This window comes from Ranitomeya imitator, chromosome 1, assembly GCF_032444005.1.
Source record: "Ranitomeya imitator isolate aRanImi1 chromosome 1, aRanImi1.pri, whole genome shotgun sequence".
Classification (NCBI taxonomy): Eukaryota; Metazoa; Chordata; class Amphibia; order Anura; family Dendrobatidae; genus Ranitomeya; species Ranitomeya imitator.
The window spans coordinates 545,145,464-545,166,555 of NC_091282.1; the positions used below are offsets into that span (position 1 = coordinate 545,145,464).

Consider the following 21,092-nt stretch of genomic DNA (forward strand, 5'->3'; position numbering starts at 1 on the left):
TAGAATATGCATGTCCACGTAGTATATTGCACAGCCCACGTAGTATATTGCCCAGCCACGTAGTATATTGCCCAGCGACGTAGTATATTGCCCAGCGACGTAGTATATTGCCCAGCCACGTAGTATATTGCCCAGCCACGTAGTATATTGCCCAGCCACGTAGTATATTGCCCAGTGACGTAGTATATTGTCCAGTGATGTAATATATTTGCCAGCCACTTAGTATATTGCCCAGTGACGTAGTATATTGCCCAGCCACATAGTATATTGCCCAGTTACGTAGTATATTGCCTAGTGACATAGTATATTGCGCAGCCACGTAGTATATTGACCAGCCACATAGTATATTGCTCAGTTATGTAGTATATTGCCGAGCTACGTAGTATATTGCACAGCCCACGTAGTATATTGCCCAGTGACGTAATATATATGCCAGCCACGTAGTATATTGCCCAGCCATGTAGCATATTGCCCAGTTACGTAGTATATTGCCTAGTAGCGTAGTATATTGCGCAGCCACGTAGTATATTGCCCAGCCACATAGTATATTGCCCAGTTACGTAGTATATTGTGCAGCCACGTAGTATATTGCCCAGTGACGTAGTATATTGCCCAGTGACGTAGTATACAGCACAGAGCCACGTTGTATATTGCCCAGTGACGTAGTATATTGCCCAGCCATGTAGTATATTGCCCAGTGACGTAGTATATTGCGCAGCCACGTAGTATATTGCCCAGTGACGTAGTATATTGCCCAGCCACATAGTATATTGCCCAGTTACGTAGTATATTGCGCAGCCACGTAGTATATTGACCAGTGACATAGTATATTGCCCAGTGACGTAGTATACAGCACAGAGCCACGTAGTATATTGCATAGCGAAGTAGTATACAGCACAGAGCCACATAGTATATTGCACAGCGAAGTAGTATACAGCACAGAGCCACGTAGTATATTGGCCAGTCACGTAGTACATTGCCCAGCGAAGTAGTATATTGCCCAGCCAGGTTTGTCACAGGTGAAAAAATAAAAAATAAACATATACTCACCTTTACGAGGGAGCCCTTGTAGTCCACGGCAGGTTCCGGTCCCAGGGTTGGTATTAGCAGGACCTGTGATGATGTCGCGGTCACATGACCGTGACGTCATGGCAGGTCTTTGTAGCGCAGGCGCGCAGGGCCTGTGATGACGTCGCGGTCACATGTCCGTGACGTAATGACAGTTCCTTGTCGCGCAGGCGCGCAGGGCCTGTGATGACGTCGCGGTCACATGACCGTGACATCATGGTAGGTCCTTCTGCCACCGGAACCTGCAACGGACGATGGCGGCCTGCGCGAGCTGCAATGGAGGGTGAGTATAGCAGGTTTTTTGTTTTTTTAAATTATTTTTAACATTACATTTTTTACTATTGATGCCGCATAGGCAGCGTTAAGTTGGGGACACACAGGGTTAATAGCGGCGGTAACGGCGTGCGTTACCCGTGGCATAAGGCGGTCCGGTACCACCGGCATTAACCCTGTGTTAGCGGTGACCGGAGGGAAGTATGCGGGCGACAGGCACCGACTGCGGGGAGTAAGGAGCGGCCATTTTCTTCCGGACTGTGCCCGTCGCTGATTGGTCGCAGCAGCCATGACAGGCAGCTGGCGAGACCAATCAGCGAATGAATAACCATGACAGACAGAAGGACAGACAGACAGAAGTGACCCTTAGACAATTATATAGTAGACTAGATTGTGGCCCGATTCTAACGCATCGGGTATTCTAGAATATGCATGTCCCCGTAGTATATGGACAATGATGATTCCAGAATTCGCGGCTGACTGTGCCTGTCGCTGATTGGTCGAGGCGACCTTCATGACATCATCGTCGCCATGGCAACCATTATGACATCATCGTCGCTGTGCCCGTTGCTGATTGGTCGAGGCCTGGCGGCCTCGACCAATCAGAGACGCGGGATGTCTACGTCCTTTATGACATCATCGTCGCTGTGCCGGTCGCTGATTGGTCGAGGCCTGGCGGCCTCGACCAATCAGAGACGTGGGATTTCCAGGACAGACAGACAGACAGAAAGACAGACAGACAGAAAGACAGACAGACGGAAAAACCCTTAGACAATTATATATATAGATTACAACTATAGGATTAGTAATGGATTGGTGTCTTATAGATGCCTCTCTATTACTAAGCCGTGGGGTTGATGTCACTATGAGAGTCAAAATGAGAAAACAAATCCAGAATATCGCCTTGTCTGATTTGGCAAGATTTATTTTGATAATTATGGTGGAAAATAAGTATTTGGTCATTAACCCCTTTACCCCCAAGTGTGGTTTGCACGTTAATTACCAGGCCAATTTTTACAATTCTGACCACTGTCCCTTTATGAGGTTATAACTCTGGAACGCTTCAACGGATCCCTGTGATTCTGATGCTGTTTTCTCGTGACATATTGTACTTCATGATAGTGGTAACATTTCTTTGATATTACCTGCGTTTATTTGTGAAAAAATCAGAAATTTGGCGAAAATTTTGAAAATTTTGCAATTTTCCAACTTTGAATCTTTATGCAATTAAATCACAGAGATATGTCACACAAAATACTTGATAAGTAACATTTCCCACATGTCTACTTTACATCAGCACAATTTTGGAACCAAATTTTTTTTTTCTTAGGGAGTTATAAGGGTTAAAAGTTGACCAGCAATTTCTCATTTTTACAACACCATTTTGTTTTAGGGACCACATCTCATTTGAAGTCATTTTGAGGTGTCTATATGATACAAAATAACCAAGTGTGACACCATTCTAAAACCTGCACCCCTCAAGGTGCTCAAAACCACATTCAAGAAGTTTATTAACCCTTCAGGTGTTTCACAGGAATGTTTAAATAAAAAATAACATTTAACTTTTTTTCACAAAAAATTGACATCAGCTTGTCCCGAGTACGCCGATACCCTATATGTGGGGGTAAATCACTGTTTGGGCGCATGACAGAGCTCGGAAGCGAAGGAGCGCCATTTGACTTTTCAATGCAAAATTGACTGGAATTGAGATGGAACGCCATGTTGCGTTTGGAGAGCCCCTGATGTGCCTAAGCATAGAAACCCCCCACAAGTGACACCATTTTGGAAAGTAGACCCCCTAAGGAACTTATCTAGATGTGTGGTGAGCACTTTGACCCATTAAGTGATTCACAGAAGTTTATAATGCAGAGCCGTAAAAATAAAAAATCATATTTTTTCACAAATATGATCTTTTCGCCCCCAATTTTTTATTTTCCCAAGGGTAAGAGAAAAAAATTGGACCCCAAAAGTTGTTGAACAATTTGTCCTGAGTACGCTGATACCCCATATGTGGGGTAAACCACTGTTTGGGCGCATGGGAGAGCTCAGAAGGGAATGAGCGCCATTTGACTTTTCAATGCAAAATTGGCAGGAATTGAGATGGGACGCCATGTTGCGTTTGGAGAGCCACTGATGTGCCTAAGCATTGAAACCCCCCACAAGTGACACCATTTTGGAAAGTAGACCCCCTAAGGCGGGGATGATTCTTGTTACTATTGACATTGAATCCTTGTACACATCCATCAGGCATGAGGACGGATTGAGGGCTGCCCGTTTTTTCCTTGAGACTGCCACTGGGATGGCCTATTATCTGAATATATTTTGGAGTTACTTGAGTTTATTTTAACCCACAATTATTTTGTTTTTAAGGACAGGTTTTATTTACAGTTACAAGGCACTACGATGGGCGCGGCGTGTGCCCCGTCGTATGCAAATTTGTTTTTGGGCTAATGGGAGAGACATATCTTACAGGGGGACGGGGCACACGCCGCGGACCCGGTGGTAAGCTAGTTTTGCTACATTGATGATGTTCTGATGATCTGGAACGGTGGCGAGACCAGCCTATCCAAATTCATGCAAGAATTAAATGTTAACACCTTTAATTTGAAATTTACCTACTCTTGGCACACAACCACAATTGATTTTCTGGATATTACTTTATGTGTTGCCGAGGATGGCTCGGTTGAGACTGATCTTTATCGAAAAGAAACATCTGTTAACTCGCTGTTACATGCCTCCTCGGCACACAACTACTCTGTTATCAAAGCCATCCCAGTTGGGCAGTTTTTGAGGAACAGACGGGTATGCTCCACAGAGACCTGCTTCAAGAGGCTGTCCGCCATCCTCACTGAGCGTTTCCGGGCACGGGGGTACAGCCACCGGTGCATCAGGGCAGGGTATGGAAGGGCTAAGTTCACAAGGAGGGCGGACTTACTGCTTCAGCCGAAAAAGTCCAAATCGGATGATGAATCTGGGGTCAGATTTATTTCAACTTCCAACTGTCAATGGAATCGCAACCGGGAAATAATTAATAGGCATTGGTCTGTGCTACAGACTGATGGCATATTGGCCTCACATCTGACAAAGTTCCCCTTAATGACACAGCGAAGGGGCAAGAATCTGAAAGATACTTTGGTGAGGAGCCACTACATAGCTAAAAACAAAAATAGAAGTTTCCTTGATGCGAACAATCCAAAACAGGGATGTTTTCCATTCGGTTCATGTGTCGCGTGTCCGAATATCCTTAGATGTGGGACCTTCAAGACCAGGGAATTTAAAATACGAGAATTTATCTCATGTAGTACGACATTCGTAATTTATTATGCCACCTGTCCCTGCTCCCTGATTTATGTCGGTCTCACATCTAGGGAACTAAAAATTCGGACGCGCGAACATGTATGTGATATCTTGGCAGTGAAAGAAACGGTGGATGTGTCAAGTTTGAAGACCTTGCCGAGACACTTTCGGATTTTCCATGGATCTGACCCCTGAGGCCTCAAAGTTAGAGGCATTGATAGGATACATGGAGGGATCAGGGGTGGCAACATGGTCAAAACACTTGCACAACGAGAGTGCAGGTGGATTGTCACCCTTGATACCCTGACTCCAAAGGGACTGAACGAAAAATTGAGCTTCGCTCCGTTCCTCTGATTAGTTCTGCCCTGTAGACTTTAATAGGATATATTGTGTACCATTAGTTTTGTCTCGTCATGCCTGTGCGACATTGGATGTTTAATAGATATTGGGCATATTTGTCCATTTCTCTCTCTATTTTGAGTCTAACCACCATTCTTTCTAATATGTTGTGTAAATAATTTGTCTTGTGTATTTTATTTTTAGCTTATTCCCTATACATGATCACGGCTTAGGATGCTATTTAGGCTGCATTGGATCCCCTTTCCCTCACATATGGAAATCATAAAGAAAAAAAGGAAAAAAGGAAAAAAAGAAAAAAAGAAAAGAAAAATGAAGTCCTAATTATTGTTATTCAACTGTGCACTATTTATAAATATCATTCATTGCACATGTCACCTTTATTGTATTTTTGTACTTATTTTTGTATGACTTAGCTAATTTAAAGTTTTTCATATTAGATATGTTGTTATAATGGGTGGGTTCTGGTATCCCTCCCATATATTTCACTTATCGCTCTGCACTAGGTTTTTCCCTTATTGCTGTCCCTCATGTAATGAGAACTTGGGACTATGCAGCTATTTTATCTTTGCAAAAATGGCCACCGCCGTGGTCTCTTAGAAAATGGCCGCCGGAGGTGCGCATGCCCGCTGCCGCCCGGAGTGCTCGTCTTCTGCTGTGGCTGTCAGTATCAGCAAGGCGTGTGTGTCACATGACGTCAAACGGCGGATTTCCGCCCCATGCCCGCCCTGCTGTGACGGCTCCAGCGATGACGTGCCCTGGACGCCACCGCGTATGCGCCGCTTACCCGGCACCATTTCCGGTTTTAGCGCTATTTAAACACCATGAGACTGGCCATTAGTGAACCCTGCTAAGAAAGCGAATACTTCGAAACGCGCGTCAGGGGTGCTAAGGAAGGTGGGGGTACTTTTCCCTGATGACCGCAATGGGTAAGCCTGGCTTATTATATGCTGCATTTAATATAGTGAATCTGTGCCACCTATGTTAATGGGATACCTGTGGGACCCTGTGTACAGTTTATACTGGCTTGCTACTATTGCCAAAAGGACATAGTATAGTATCCCCCCCACTTAGCTATCGTCATGTCTCCTCCCTATTGTCCTCTTTTATGTGCATAGTGCTTACAGCATCTATATGCAGTTTGGATATTGTGTTATACTGTTGTATTTATAATAATAAAAACGTTATATACTTTTATACATAAGAATGTTGTTGTGGATGTTTCTGCTCCGCTGTTCTGTGTTGACCCCTAAGGAACTTATCTAGATGTATGATGAGCACTTTGACCCACCAAGTGCTTCACAGAAGTTTATAATGCAGAGCCGTAAAAATAAAAAATCATATTTTTTCACAAAAATGATCTTTTCGCCTCCAATTTTTTATTTTCCCAACGGTAAGAGAAGAAATTGGGCCCCAAAAGTTATTGTACAATTTTTCCTGAGTACGCTGATACCCCATATGTGGGGATAAACCACTGTTTGGGCGCATGGCAGAGTTCGGAAGGGAAGGAGCTCCATTTGACTTTTCAATGCAAAATTGACTGGAATTGAGATGGGACGCCATGTTAAGTTTGGAGAGCCACTGATGTGCCTAAACATTGAAACCCCCCACAATTGACACCATTTTGGAAAGTAGACCCCCTAAGGAACTCATCTATATGTGTTGTGAAAACTTTGAACCCCCAAGTGTTTCACTACAGTTTATCACGCAGAGCCGTGAAAATAAAAATTCTTTTTTTTCCCACAAAAATTATTTTTTACCCCCCAGTTTTGTATTTTCCCAAGGGTAACAAGAAAAATTGGACCAAAAGTTGTCCAATTTGTCCTGAGTACGCTGATACCCTATATGGGGAGAGGAGGGGGGGCGGCACAGGAGACGCGGAATACGTCACGGCGGTAGAGCAGGGAGAGGTAAATATTTCAACTTTGCAAGTGCTGTGATCCTGAGCAAGCAGGGGGGCCCACTAGTTGGCACTGGCACAGGGCCCCTCATAGTATGGCGGTGTGTTTGACGGCGGGTGGCGCCTCCCACTGCTAGAGACACTTTTGCGTACTATGAGGGGCCCTGTGCCAGTGCCAACGAGTATGCCCCCCCACCTGATGAAGGAACCTGCACTTTCATCTGCACCTTCCTCTTTGTCCCCGTGTAAGGTGGTATAGTATGCGGGAAGGGGAACCTGACTTTCAACAGGGTCAGATTCTGGCTGTGTAGAGTGCAAGGGGAATGTAGTGGTCTGGGTCAATGTATCAGCAGACTCATCTAGCAGTGGCTGGGCAATGGGCAGGATGAGGAGGAAACACAGATATAGGCCCAAAATAAAAAAGTAGGCTAAAAGCAGTTCAAAATTGGTAACATGACTAAACAGGCGGCATTGCTTTGTTCAGTGGAGGACAATTGTAACGAGTGGCACAGACACAGTTAGTAGGCCCAAAATAAAAAAAGTAGGCTAAATGCAGTTAAAAACTGGTAACAGGACTAAACAGGCGGCATAGCTTTGTTAAGTGGAGGACAATTGTAATGAGTGGCGCAGACACAGGTAGTAGGCCCAAAATAAAAAAAGTAGGCTAAATGCAGTTCAAGATTGGTAACAGAACTAAACAGGCGGCATAGCTTTGTTAAGTGGAGGACAATTGTAAACAGGCGGCATAGCTTTGTTCTGTGGAGGACAATTGTAATGAGTGGCGCAGACACAGGTAGTAGGCCCAAAATACAAAAGTAGGCTAAATGCAGTTCAAAATTGGTAACAGGACTAAACAGGCGGCATAGCTTTGTTAGGTGGAGGACAATTGTAATGAGTGGCGCAGACACAGGTAGTAGGCCGAAATACAAAAGTGGGCTAAAAGCAGTTCAAAATTGGTAACAGGACTAAACAGGCGGCATAGCTTTGTTCTGTGGAGGACAATCGTAATGAGTGGCGCAGACACAGGTAGTAGGCCCAAAATACAAAAGTAGGCTAAATGCAGTTCTAAAGTGGTAACTGGACTAAACAGGCGGCATAGCTAGGTACTGGGGTGGGCTTCTCTGCTGAGTAGCAGACAGTGGTAGTAGGCGCAAAGTATTAAGTGGTCTAAATGGAGGCCACGGCCCCTGTATATTTTAACTATCATATATCATTTCAACAAATTTGTATTGGCAGTGCCATTGAAGGATTTAACAGCACAGACTACACAGTGTTGGAGCAGGGAGAGGTAAGTTTTGCAAGTGGTAGAGCACTGTTCAAGCTGGGGGGGGAACACTCTCTCGTGGGCGGCGGTACTGGCACAGGGCCCCTCATATTACGACGGTGTGTCTGACGTTGGTTGTGCACCACCACCGTCAGAGACACTTCATTGTACTATGAGGGACCCTGTGCCAGTGTCGTCGCCCAAGAGTGGGCGCACCCACCTGTCCAGGCAAACGGCACTCGCACGGGTGCTTGCGCCAGGTGGTGACCACGGCCCAGTGGGGGGAGTCAGCCCATTTAGGGAGCCTTCTGATCGTGCACTCCGCCTTCTAGCCACAGGTGTTTTAATTACAGCAGGTCCAATACCCCTCCATAGAGAGAGAGAATTTTAGTCTAGGAAGAGGTTTCACATGTACCCATTCAGATGGAGACGTTTATTCTCAGCGAGGTAAGGCAAGCGTAGGACCTGGTATAAGAGAGATGCCGTAAAGTGGCTACCAGGCACACATAAAATTGGCCATTTTTATGCGCTAAACGCTCTCATTTTTCATATTTCTAGTGCAGTAATGCAGTTCAAATTTCGTATTTCAAGTTTGTATGTTCTAGCGCTGCAGTGTGCTGCCTTATTTATTTAACTATATACGAGTTGGCGACTCTAGGTTCAGCACCTGTTCACACTTAGTCTATGTTTGGATGTGCAGGTCAGATTTTTGAAATGTATTCTCTAGCCTTCTGATCGTGCACTCCGCCTTCTAGCCACAGGTGTTTTAATTACAGCAGGTCCAATACCCCTCCATAGAGAGAGAGAATTTTAGTCTAGGAAGAGGTTTCACATGTACCCATTCAGATGGAGACGTTTATTCTCAGCGAGTTAAGGCAAGCGTAGGACCTGGTATAAGAGAGATGCCGTAAAGTGGCTACCAGGCACACATAAAATTGGCCATTTTTATGCGCTAAACGCTCTCATTTTTCATATTTCTAGTGCAGTAATGCAGTTCAAATTTCGTATTTCAAGTTTGTATGTTCTAGCGCTGCAGTGTGCTGCCTTATTTATTTAACTTTGAATCGATGACCTGTCGTGTCAGCGGTCATTGCGAAATCACTCCACAACCTGGTCATAAAACCCCTCTGTCCAACGCCACTTCGGATTTGTGCACCTCTAACACCTCTGCCATGTTGCCCCCTACGGCTCGTGTGAGAAGCATCACCGCCTCTGTGTGCTGGGAATGCCAGAACCAAACGGTCTACAAGAGTTGCTTGTTTGGTAGTCAATATTTGCTCAAGGTTCTCATGTGGCATGATATTTTGTAATTTTCCTTTATATCGTGGATCCAGGAGGCAGGCCAACCAGTAATCGTCATCGGTCATCATTTTGATAATGATCCTTTTTAGGATACGCAAGGCATGCTCAGCCATGTGGGCCAATGTTCCAGGTGTCAATTCACTGCTTGTGCTGGGTTGAGGAGCACTTTCTTGCAAATCAACATCACTTGTGTCCCGCAAAAACCCTGTACCTGACCTTGCAACGCCACCAGTTTCTATTGCCTCATGTTCTCATACACTTTATGCAGTATTAGCCCTCTGTGTCTGTACTGCTACATACTTAGGCAGGTAACTGGTTCATGCAGCTTTACATGAACACCTGAGCCTTACACTATAGCTGGTCCGAATAACTAAAGCAATTGTTACCATCCACCTCTCGTGTCTCCCCTTTTCCCCATAGTTTGTAAGCTTGCGAGCAGGGCCCTCACTCCTCCTGGTATCTGTTTTGAACTGTATTTCTGTTATGCTGTAATGTCTATTGTCTGTACAAGTCCCCTCTATAATTTGTAAAGCGCTGCGGAATATGTTGGCGCTATATAAATAAAATTATTATTATTATTATTATTATTGCCCCCTGAGAAGCATCCTCCTCCCATAAATATTCATCCCCATCCTCCTCCTCCTCTTCGTCCGCCACCTCATCCAGGAGAGTTCCCTGAGCAGACAATGGCTGAATGTCATCAAGGCTTCCCTCCTCCTCGGCTGCAGACGCCAGCTCCTTAATGTGCGTCAAACTTTGCATCTGCAGACGCATTAGTGGGATGCTCATGCTTATGATGGCGTCGTCTGCACTTACCAGCCGTGTGCATTGCTTAAAACACTGAAGGACTTGACAGAGGTCTTGGAGCTTCGACCACTGCACACCAGACAACTCCATGTCTGCCATCCAACTGCCTGCCCGTGTATGTGTATCCTCCCACAAATTAATTACAGCACGCCTCTGTTCGCACAGCCACTGAACCATGTGCAGTGTGGAGTTCCACCTTCTTGCAACGTCGATTATTAGGTGGTGCTGGGGAAGATTCAGCAATCGCTGATGGTTCAGCATACGGCTGGAGTGTACGGGCGACCGGCGGATGTGCGAGCAAAGACTTCGCACCTTCAGGAGTAGGACTGGTAACTCCGGATAATTTTTGAGGAAGCACTGCAATACTAGGTTCAAGATGTGAGGCAGGCAAGGTCTGTGTTTAAGTTCTGAAAGGGCTACGGCAGCCATAAAATTCCTTCCGTTATCACTGACTACCTTGCCTGCCTCAAGATGTACACTGCCCAGCCATTACTGAGTTTGTTGCTGCAAGTACTCGGCCCATACTTCCGCGGTGTGTTTCTGTTGACACCCAAACACTTCATTTCTGACACAGCCTGCTGACACTTACCACTAGCTGTTCGATAATGGGACACCTCATGTGCAACACTGGCAGCTGCGGATGGAGTGGTCGTGCGACTGCGGTCTGTGGATGAGCTTTCGCTTCTGGAGGAAGAGGAGGTGGAGGTGGAGGAGGGGTTGCGAACGCCTACAGCCAACTGTTTCCTAGACCGTGGGCTAGGCAGAACTGTCCCACTATGGCTGTCCCCTGTGGACCCTGCATCCACCACATTAACCCAGTGTACGTGGAAGAGAGGATGAGTACTTTCTTTTCCTAAAGAGAGTCTCTTGTAGGGTGAGCTGAACTGGAGAGGTGCATATGGTGGAACTAGCAGTGGTGGTGGTGGTGGTGGACATGGTGGATTGAGAGAGGGTTGGTGATATGGTATTCTCGATGTTGGCCTACATACAGTGTTTCCTGCCAATAACCTTGTGATTCCCTGACTGCTTTGGCCTTGCGACGATACCTCCACATTTGCTGCTGGTGGTGTCCTAACCGGTGGGCTTACAGTGAGGGAAGCAATGTAGCGTTGCTGACTACCTTCATTCTGAGCAGGTGCACCAACGGTACGGGACGTTTGGTAGTTAGTCCAGGCTTGCAAGTGCATGCTGGTTAAATGTCTAAGCATGCATGTTGTATTTAAATTTTGAAGATTCTTCCCTCTGCTAAAGGTCTTTGAGCATTTCTTACAGATAACTTTTGACTGATCATGCGGATCTTGGTTAAAAAATTGCCACACTGCACTCTTCCTACTATGGAATACCTTTTCAGGCATTGCACACTGTGCTACTTTCACCGGATGGCCACGCTGTCCTAAAACTGTTTTTATTTTTGACAAACGTTTTTGGCCTGATACGGGCCTGCCAGATGACAGCTGTTGCGATGTAGATGGCTGCTGCGGATCATCCTCCTCCGCTTCAGAGCTACTGGCAGCGGCACCCTCTTCCCCCAATGGCTGCCAATCTGGGTCAACAACTGGGTCATCTATCACCTCCTCTTCAATGTCATGTGCACCTTCCTCTGTGTCACCGTGTAAGGTGCTATAGCGTTCGGGATGGGGCACCATAGTCTCATCAGTGTCAGATTCTGGCTCAGCACACTGCGAGGGCAATGTAGTGATCTGAGTCAATGGAACAGCATTATAATCTAGCTGTGGCTGTGCATCAGTGCACTCCATGTCTGATTCATCTTGTAATGGGCAGTTAACAATTTCCTGTTCTAACCCAGGCACGGTATGTGTAAAGAGCTCCATGGAGTAACCTGTAGTGTCGCCTGACGCATCCTTCACTTTTGGTGGGTGAAGGACACAAGGAAACGTCTTGTTCCTGACCGGGAGCATCCACTGACGACTCGCTGCATTTATATTTGGAACTTTCTGAAGAGGAGGCGAAAGAGTTACAGGCTGAGTCAGCAATGGAAGCCAAAACTTTTTCCTGCTGCTCAGGCTTTAAAAGCCGTTTTCCTACTCCCAGAAAAAGGAGCCTTAGAGGCCTTGTGTAGCCAGACGATGACGCTGGCTCAACACCTCCAGCCTTAGGTGCTATTGTGCTTTTGCCACTACCACCAGATGCACCACCACCACCAGCATCAGTATCAGCTGGCAACCACCGCCCACGGCCTCTTCCACGAGACTTCCTCATTTTTTTGACAATCTAACCAAAATAACAACCGTTATATGGTATTGTAAAATAAGGTAGAAGGTGTATATAAACTTGTGGAGAATTTGAATCTCCCTTTTTTTGGGGGAGACTGACCCAAAACTCAAGCCCCGTGTATAAAACAACGCAATCTAAGTGGCAGAAAGTGGCTGGCTGACATACACCAAACTAACAGGACTGCAGTAGATCCACTTTGTGAGAATTTGAACCTCCCCTTTTTTTGGGGGAGACTGACCCAAAATTCAGGCCCAGTGTTTATAACAACGCAATCTAAGTGCCAGAAAGAGGCTGGAAGTTATATGAAAAAATACAAGGGCTGTAGTACAATTTCTATCTCCCTACAATGATCTTAGGAAAAGTATGGCAGCAATAAAAAGGACTGATGCACACAAAAGTGTGGACAGATAAAAAGATAACTGTGCAGAAAGGAGCAACAGGATTTTTGCTTTTAAAAAAGCAGTTGGTTTGCACAGTGGCGTGCAAACAGCAATGCAGCTATTAGGGAGCCTTATAGGGCATCCTAATAAGCTACAGAGCTGATGCACAAAATTATAGCCTCCACTGTCCCTGCAAACAAATGGTGGTGTTGAACAGTTGAAATCGCTACAGCACAAGCAGTTTCGGGGCTTAATCTTCCCTCCCTAACTAGATCCCTTCTTCTGATGCAGCTGCGGCAACCTCTCCCTATGCTACGATCGTCAGAAGTAAGATGGCGGTCGGCGTGCACTCCCATTTATAGCCCCTGTGACGCCGCAGAAAGCAAGCCAATCACTGTCATGCCCTTCTCTAAGATGGAGGGGACCAAGAGCTATGTCATCACGCTGCCCACACTCTGCGTCATCTTTCATTGGCTGAAAAATGGCGCTGAAAGTGTCATATGAAACGCGACTTTGGCGCGAAGATTGCTGACCTCATTGCCAATCCCACTCTAGGATCGGGTCGGGTTTCATGAAACCCGACTTTGCCGAAAGTCGTTGATTTTTGAATTTTTCCGATCCATTTCGCTCAACCCTAGTTTGTGCACATGGGAGGGCTCGGAAGGGAAGGAGCGCCATTTGGAATCCAGACTAAAGGTACCATCACACTCAGCGACGCTGCAGCGATATAGACAACGAGCCGATCGCTGGAGCGTCGCTGTTTAGGTCGCTGTAGAGACGTCAAACACAGCAACTCCAGAACGAGTTGCTTTTGATGTCAAACATGACGATACACGCCGACCTGATGACGAAATAAAGTTCTGGACTTCTAGCTCCGACCAGCGATGGCACAGCGGGATCCAGATCGCTGCTGCGTGTCAAACACAACGAGATCGCTATCCAGGACGCTGCAAAGTCACGGATCGTTGTCGTTCTCGTTGCAAAGTTGCTGAGTGTGACGGTACCTTTAGATGGAATGATCTGCAGGTGTCACATTGCGTTTGCAGAGCCCCTAATGTACCTAAACAATAGAAACCTTCCACAAGTGACCCCATATTAGAAACTAGACCCCCCAAGGAACTTATCTAGATGTGTTGTGAGAACTTTTAACCCCCAAGTGTTTCACTACAGTTTATAACGCAGAGCTGTGAAAATAAAAAATCTTTTTTTTCCCACAAAAATTATTTTTAAGCCCCCAGTTTTGTATTTTTCCAAGGGCAACAGTTGAAATTGGACCCTAAGAGTTTTTGTCCAATATGTCCAGAGTATGCTGATACCCCATATGTTGGGGTAAACCCCTGTTTGGGCATACGGGAGAGCTCGGAAGGGAAGGAGCACTGTTTTACATTTTCAACGCAGAATTGGCTGGAATTGAGATCAGACGCCATGTTGCGTTTGGAGAGCCCCTGATGTGTCTAAACAGTGGAAACCCCCCCAATTATAACTGAAACCCTAATCCAAACACACGCCTAACCCTAATCCCAACGGTAATCCTAACCACACCCCTAACCCTGACACACCCCTAGCCCTAATCCCAACCCTATTCCCAATCGTAAATGTAATCCAAACCCTTACTTTAGCCCCAACTCTAATCCTAACTTTAGCCCCAACCCTAACTGTAGCCTTAACCCTAGCCCCAGCCCTAACCCTAGCCCTAATCCTAACCCTAGCCCTAACCCTAGCCCTAGCCCTAACCCTAACCCTAGCCCTAACCCTAACCCTAGCCCTAACCCTAACCTTAATGGGAAAATGGAAATAAATACATTTTTTAAATTTTTTAATTTTTCCCTAACTAAGAGAGTGATGAAGCGGGGTTTGATTTACTTATAAAGCGGGTTTTTTACTGGATTTTTATGATTGGCAGCTGTCACACACTAAAAGACGTTTTTTATTGCAAATAATATTTTTGCGTTACCACATATTGAGAGCTATAATTTTTTCATATTTGGGTCCACAGAATCATGTGATGTCTTGTTTTTAGCGGGACGAGTTGACATTTTTATTGGTAACATTTTCAGGTACGTGACATTTTTGATCACTATTTATTCCGATTTTTGTGAGGCAGAATGACCAAAAACCACCGATTCATGAATTTCTTTTGGGGGAGGCGTTTATACCGTTCCGCTTTTGGTAAAATGGCTAAAGCAGTTTTATTCTTCGGGTCAGTAGGATTACAGTGATACCTCATTTATATAATTTTTTATGTTTTGGCGCTTTTATATGATAAAAACTATTTTATAGAAAAAATAATTATTTTTGCATAGCTTTATTCTGAGGACTATAACTTTTTTATTTTTTCTTTGATGATGCTGTATGGCGGCTCATTTTTTTGTGGGACAAGATGCCGTTTTTAGCGGTACCATGGTTATTTATATCAATCTTTTTTATCGTGTGTTATTCCACTTTTTGTTTGGCGGTATGATAATAAAGCGTTGTTTTTTGCCTCGTTTTTTATTTTACGGTGTTCACTGAAGGGGTTAACTAGTGGGACAGTTTTATAGGTCGGGTCGTTACGGATGCGGCGATACTAAATATGTGTACTTTTATTGTTTTTTTTTTTAATTTAGATAAAGAAATGTATTTATAGGAACAATATATATATATATATATATATATATATATATATATTTGTTTTTAGTAATTTTTTTTCATTTTTTATACACATGTGAATATTTTTTTTTTTTTACACTATAACATTGACCCAGGGGGGGCATCATGTTATAGTGTAAGATCGCTGATCTGACACTTTGCTGTGCACTGTGTCAGATCAGCGATCTGGAGTGCACTCCTGGAGGCTTCCCGGCACTTGCTCTGTGCAGGCGCTGGTAAGCCACCTGCTGCAGGGAGGAGGTAAGAGACCCTCGCAGCAACGCGTTCCCATCGCATTGCTCCGGGGGTCTCAGGGAAGCACGCAGGGAGCCCCCTCCCTGCGCGATGCTTCCCTATACCGCCGAACACTGCGATCATGTTTGATCGCAGTGTGCTGGGGGTTAATGTGCCGGGGGCGGTCCGTGACCGCTCCTGGCACATAGTGCCGGATGTCAGCTGCGATAGTCAGCTGAGACCCGGCCATGATCGGCCGCGTTTCCCCCGTGAGCGCGGCCGATCGCTTATGACGTACTATCCCATCGGTGGGCATACGGGCCCACCCCACCTCGATGGGATAGTAAGTCTAATGTCAAAAAGGGGTTAAGAAAAGTTAATCTCAATATTTTGTTATATATCATTTGTTGGCAATGACAGAAGTTTAACTGTTGGTGGTATGTCTTTTATACTGATAACAAGTTCAAACAAGTGCCATTACTACAGTTAATGAGTGGAGGACAGAGGGGCCTCTTAAAGAAGAAGTTCCAGGTCTGTGAGAGCCAGAAATCTTGCATGTTATTAGGTGGCCAAATACATATTTTCCACCATATTTGGCAAAATAAATCTTGCCAAATCAGACAAGGTGATTTTCTGGATTTGTTTTCTCATTTTGACTCTCATAGTTGTGGTCTACCTATGATGTCAATTACAGGCCTCTCTCTTCTTTTTAAGTTGGAGAACTTGCACAATTGGTGGCTGACTAAATACTTTTTCCCCCACTGTATAAGGATTGTTATATGTCTCCCATTCTGCCTCTGTTCTTTAATGTAAACAAGAAAATATATCATTATACTCACCAAGGGCATACATAAGAAGTCACAGGGCTCCGTAGCAAAAGTATAATGCACCCCCCTAATCCTGCATATAATATAATAAATCCAATAGTCGTCCACATAATATACTGCACAGCCCATAGTCATCCATAAAATATAATACAAAGCCCATATGCTTCATATAATATGAAGCACAACTCATAGTCCTCTATAAAGTATAATGCACAGCCCATAGTCATCCATAAAGTATAACAAATCCCCCTGGTCATCCATAAAGTATAATGCATAGCCTATAGTCATCTATAAAGTATAATGCATCCACATAGTCATAGTCATCTATAAAGTATAATGCACAGCCCATAGTCATCCATAAAGTATAATGTATCCCCAAGGTCATCCATAAATTATAATGCACCCTATAGTCATCCATAAAGTATAATGCACAGCCTATAGTCATCCATAAAGTATAATGCACCCCAAAGTCCTCCATATAATATACTGCACAGCTCATAGTCATCCATATAATAAAATGCACAGCCCATAGTCATCCATAAAGTATAATGCACCCCATAGTCCTTCATAAAGTATAATGCAGCCCCATAGTCATACATAAAGTAAAATGTACCCCATAATCCTCCATAAAGTATAATGCACCCCATAATCATCCATAAAGTATAATGCACAGCCTATAGTCATCTATAAAGTATTATGCATTCCTAAGGTCATACATAAAGTATAATGCACCCTATAGTCATCTATAAAGTTCAGGGTGGGCCATTTATATGGATACACCAAGATAAAATAGGAATGTGCAGCATCTGAAACAACAGATACTGGAAGCCTGTGCTAGCATTTCGTCTGCTGTGTTGCTATCAGTGTGTCAAGAGTGGGTGTAGAGGATTGGATTGACAATCCAACACAATGAAAAATTTGATGTGTCACATGACTCTCTTCCCATTGGAAAAAATAAAGTTGGATCCAAAATGGCAACTTCAAAATGGCCACTATGGTCACCACCCATCTTGAAAAGGTTCCCCCCTTCCATATACTAATGTGCCACAAACAACCCATTTTGTTTAGGTGTATCCAAATAAATGGCCCACCCTGTATAATGCAACCCATAGTCCTCCATAAAGTATATTGCAGCCTGTCAGGAAATATGAAGAATTTCTTATTATTTCAATTACTCATACAGAGCTCTCAGCTGCAATTTCCTCTGCCTGCATGTGCCTGTGTGCGATTTCACTCCCCCCTCACTCTCCCCTGCTATACAGCTGTAATGTGAGACCAGCATGCCAGCAGCCCTCCCTGAGTAGCTTATGGCCCTATACTGAAAGTACAAACTAGAAGCACCTGGAAAAAAACACGGTTTCTTTGTTCTTGCAAACGTAAATATCTTAGCACCGATTAATGATAGAAGTGGAACAAATACATCTTCGGCATGTGCCTGGTTAGAACTACCAGCCAGTGAGTTTTCTATGGATTAGGGTATAGGGTCCAGAACCAGCACAATCACAGAAATGGATTTCTGCTTAATCGGGTCATACTTGCACTCCATGTTTAGACTTAATAGAAAACGAATTTCAAAACCAGAATGATGATGGTCCCGCCGTCGCTCGACGAGACTTCCACCCCGAGTTATGGAATTATTAAGGTTTCAGTCCTTTTGAAAAGGGCAGTACATTCCATAGTTCTGCCCACCCCATGAGGTCATCCGGGGGAGGCCCTTAGTTTTGGGCAAAGGTATAAAACTCAGAGGCCCAGACAAGGGGGGTCTTTTGCTGGGGATTCAGCTACGACACACTGCGCAATCTGACCTGATGATTTTGGGAAGGTCCCCTACCCCCAGCCACCACATGGCGTACCATTAAATGATATGAAAGAACTGTAAGTTGATTTTCACCTTTAATCCCTGTTATTTTTGTAATTGTCTGTACATACGATACTTGTTTTCTTTTATAATATCTTTTTATCCTTTTGTAAACACTGCCTACCTTTTGGAGTAAAATATATAAAATTAATAGCTTCATTTCTTCTTGCTCTATAATATACTGTCACGTCCGCTGAAGTAAATTACGCTACTAATTGGGTTGGCTCCTGACCCATTAACAGTTCAGGAATAGGAGCTGGTGGCAGCGGAAAGTGTCCTGAGACGTTGGGAAAACTGGTAGCGACGGACGGCATTGATAATTATTGTTCTCGCCTGAGTGGGAGTAGTTATACCGCCTTCGCTTCAGTGTGCCCATTAGCCTGTTGATAGTAAGGCAGCCTTTTTGGTGACTAATTATCTTAGGTGCAGTACCCTGTCTGACCTGAGGGTAAGGGGGGTGCCAGGGAGCTGCAAGTTCCAAACCGGAACTGAGAAGTGGGATGTAGATACATTTCCTTCAGAAAAGAACTGGTGCAAAAAAACAACCCTGGTTCATGACATATTGGTGTCAGCGGTGGGGATGATAAAATTATCCCCCATGTGATTCGTGACACAGCCCCATAGTCATCCATAAAGTATAATGCACACCCCATAGTCATGCAGAAAGTATAATGCACTCCAAGGTCATCCATAAAGTATAATGCAGCCCCATAGTCATCCATAAAGTATAATGCACCTCATAGTCATCCAGAAAGTATAATGCATACTCCATAGTCATTCATAAAGTACAATGCACCCTCATAGTCATACTTAAAATATTATGCACCCTCATAATCATATTTAAAGCACTGTATAATGCACAGTCCAGAGTCATTTACAAAGCATGATGCAGCCCCATAGTCATCCATAAAGTATAATACACCTCATAGTAATCCCTAAAATATAATGCACCTCCTTAGTCATCCATACAGTATAATGCTCCCCATAGTTATCCATAAAGTATAATGCACTTCATAGTCATCCATAAATTATAATGCATAGCCCATAGTGGTCCTTACAGCGTAAAGCACCCCCATAGTCATCCATAAAGTATAACACACCTCACAGTAATCCATAAAATATAATGCACTTCCTTAGTCATCCATAGAGTATAATGCTCCCCATAGTTATCCATAAAGTATAATGCACTTCATAGTAATCCATAAAGTATAATGCAGCCCCATAGTCATCCATGAAGTATAATGCACCCATAGTCATACATAAAGTATAATGCACAGTCCATAGTCATCCATTAAGTATAATACACCCCATAGTCCTCCATAATTTACAGTATAATGCATCCCCAGAGTCATCCATAAAATATAATGCACCCCATAGTCATCCATAAAGTATAATGCACCCCATAGTCCTCCATAAAGTATAATGTTTCCACATAGTAATCCATAAAGTATAATACAGCCCATAGTCCTCCATAATGTATAATGCATCCCCATAGTCATTCATAAAGTATAATGCACCCCATAGTCATCGTTAAAGTATAATGCAGCCCCAAAGTCATACATAGAGTGTAATGTACCCCATAGTCATCGACAAAGCATAATGCAGCCCCATAGTCATCCATAAAGTATAATGCAGCCCCATAGTCATACATGGAAAATAATGTACCCCAGAGTCATTCATAAAGTATAATGTACCCCATAGTCATCCATAGAGTATAATGCACCCCATTGTCATTGATAAAGTATAATGCACCCCATAGTCATCCATAATGTATAACGCACCCCATAATCCTCCATAAAGTATAATGCACCCCATAGTCATCCATAAAGTATAATGCACCCCATAGTCATACATAGAGTATAATGTACCCCAGAGTTATCCATAAAATATAATGCAACCCCATAGTCATACATAGAGTATAATGTACCTCATAGTCATCAATAAAGTATAATGCAGCCCTATAGTCATCCTTAAAGTATAATGCAGCCCCATAGTCATACATAGAGCATAATGTACCCCAGAGTCATCCATAAAGTATAATGTTCCCACATAGTAATCCATAAAGTATAATGCATCCCATAGTCATCCATAAAGTATAATGCAGCCCCCATAGTCATCCATGAAGTATAATGCACCCGAGTCATCCATGTTCTAGTATGGCTACTGATAAAAATAATAACTAAATACTCTCCTTTCCATCGCTCCTCAGCAGCGCATGTCCTCCTGTGAAACCGGCAATTGACTACGGCTTGCAACGGGAGCGCAAGATGTCACTGTCATGTGCGTCGTCATGTGCACACAGACCTCAGCTGCTGGTGATTGGTCCGCAGCGTGTATTGTGGCGTGCTGAGTGACGCAATGTGTCTGTGCGTTGCACTATACTTCAACTTGATGTGTGTCTGAGGATGCACATCCAGTTGAAATTTTCGCTGGTGTCGGCAGGTTCCTGACCCGTAAGGCCCGATCACAGAAGTGACCGCTTCATTACACCCCTGTTGATAACATAGGCAATGAGCTGTACACTATAAAATTAAAAATATTTTATTAATGCGTACACTTTGTTTTTACAAGCACTTTGCAATGTTACTTATTTATTAGATTGAGACAACCCTTTTAATAACAAAATTAAATAAAATACAATGTAAATAAATATAAAATACGA

At 44.0% G+C, this 21,092-nt stretch overlaps 1 long non-coding RNA gene across 1 annotated transcript in view; it reads left to right on the forward strand.

The window, feature by feature from the left end:
- The first annotated feature begins 5,584 nt into the window (after positions 1–5,584).
- Positions 5,585–21,092, forward strand: part of LOC138677805 (uncharacterized) — a 181,839-nt gene continuing 166,331 nt past the window's right edge. Inside the window, exon 1 of the long non-coding RNA XR_011321203.1 lies at positions 5,585–5,924. This is a non-coding gene — a long non-coding RNA (uncharacterized lncRNA). The remainder of the gene's footprint in view (positions 5,925–21,092) is intronic.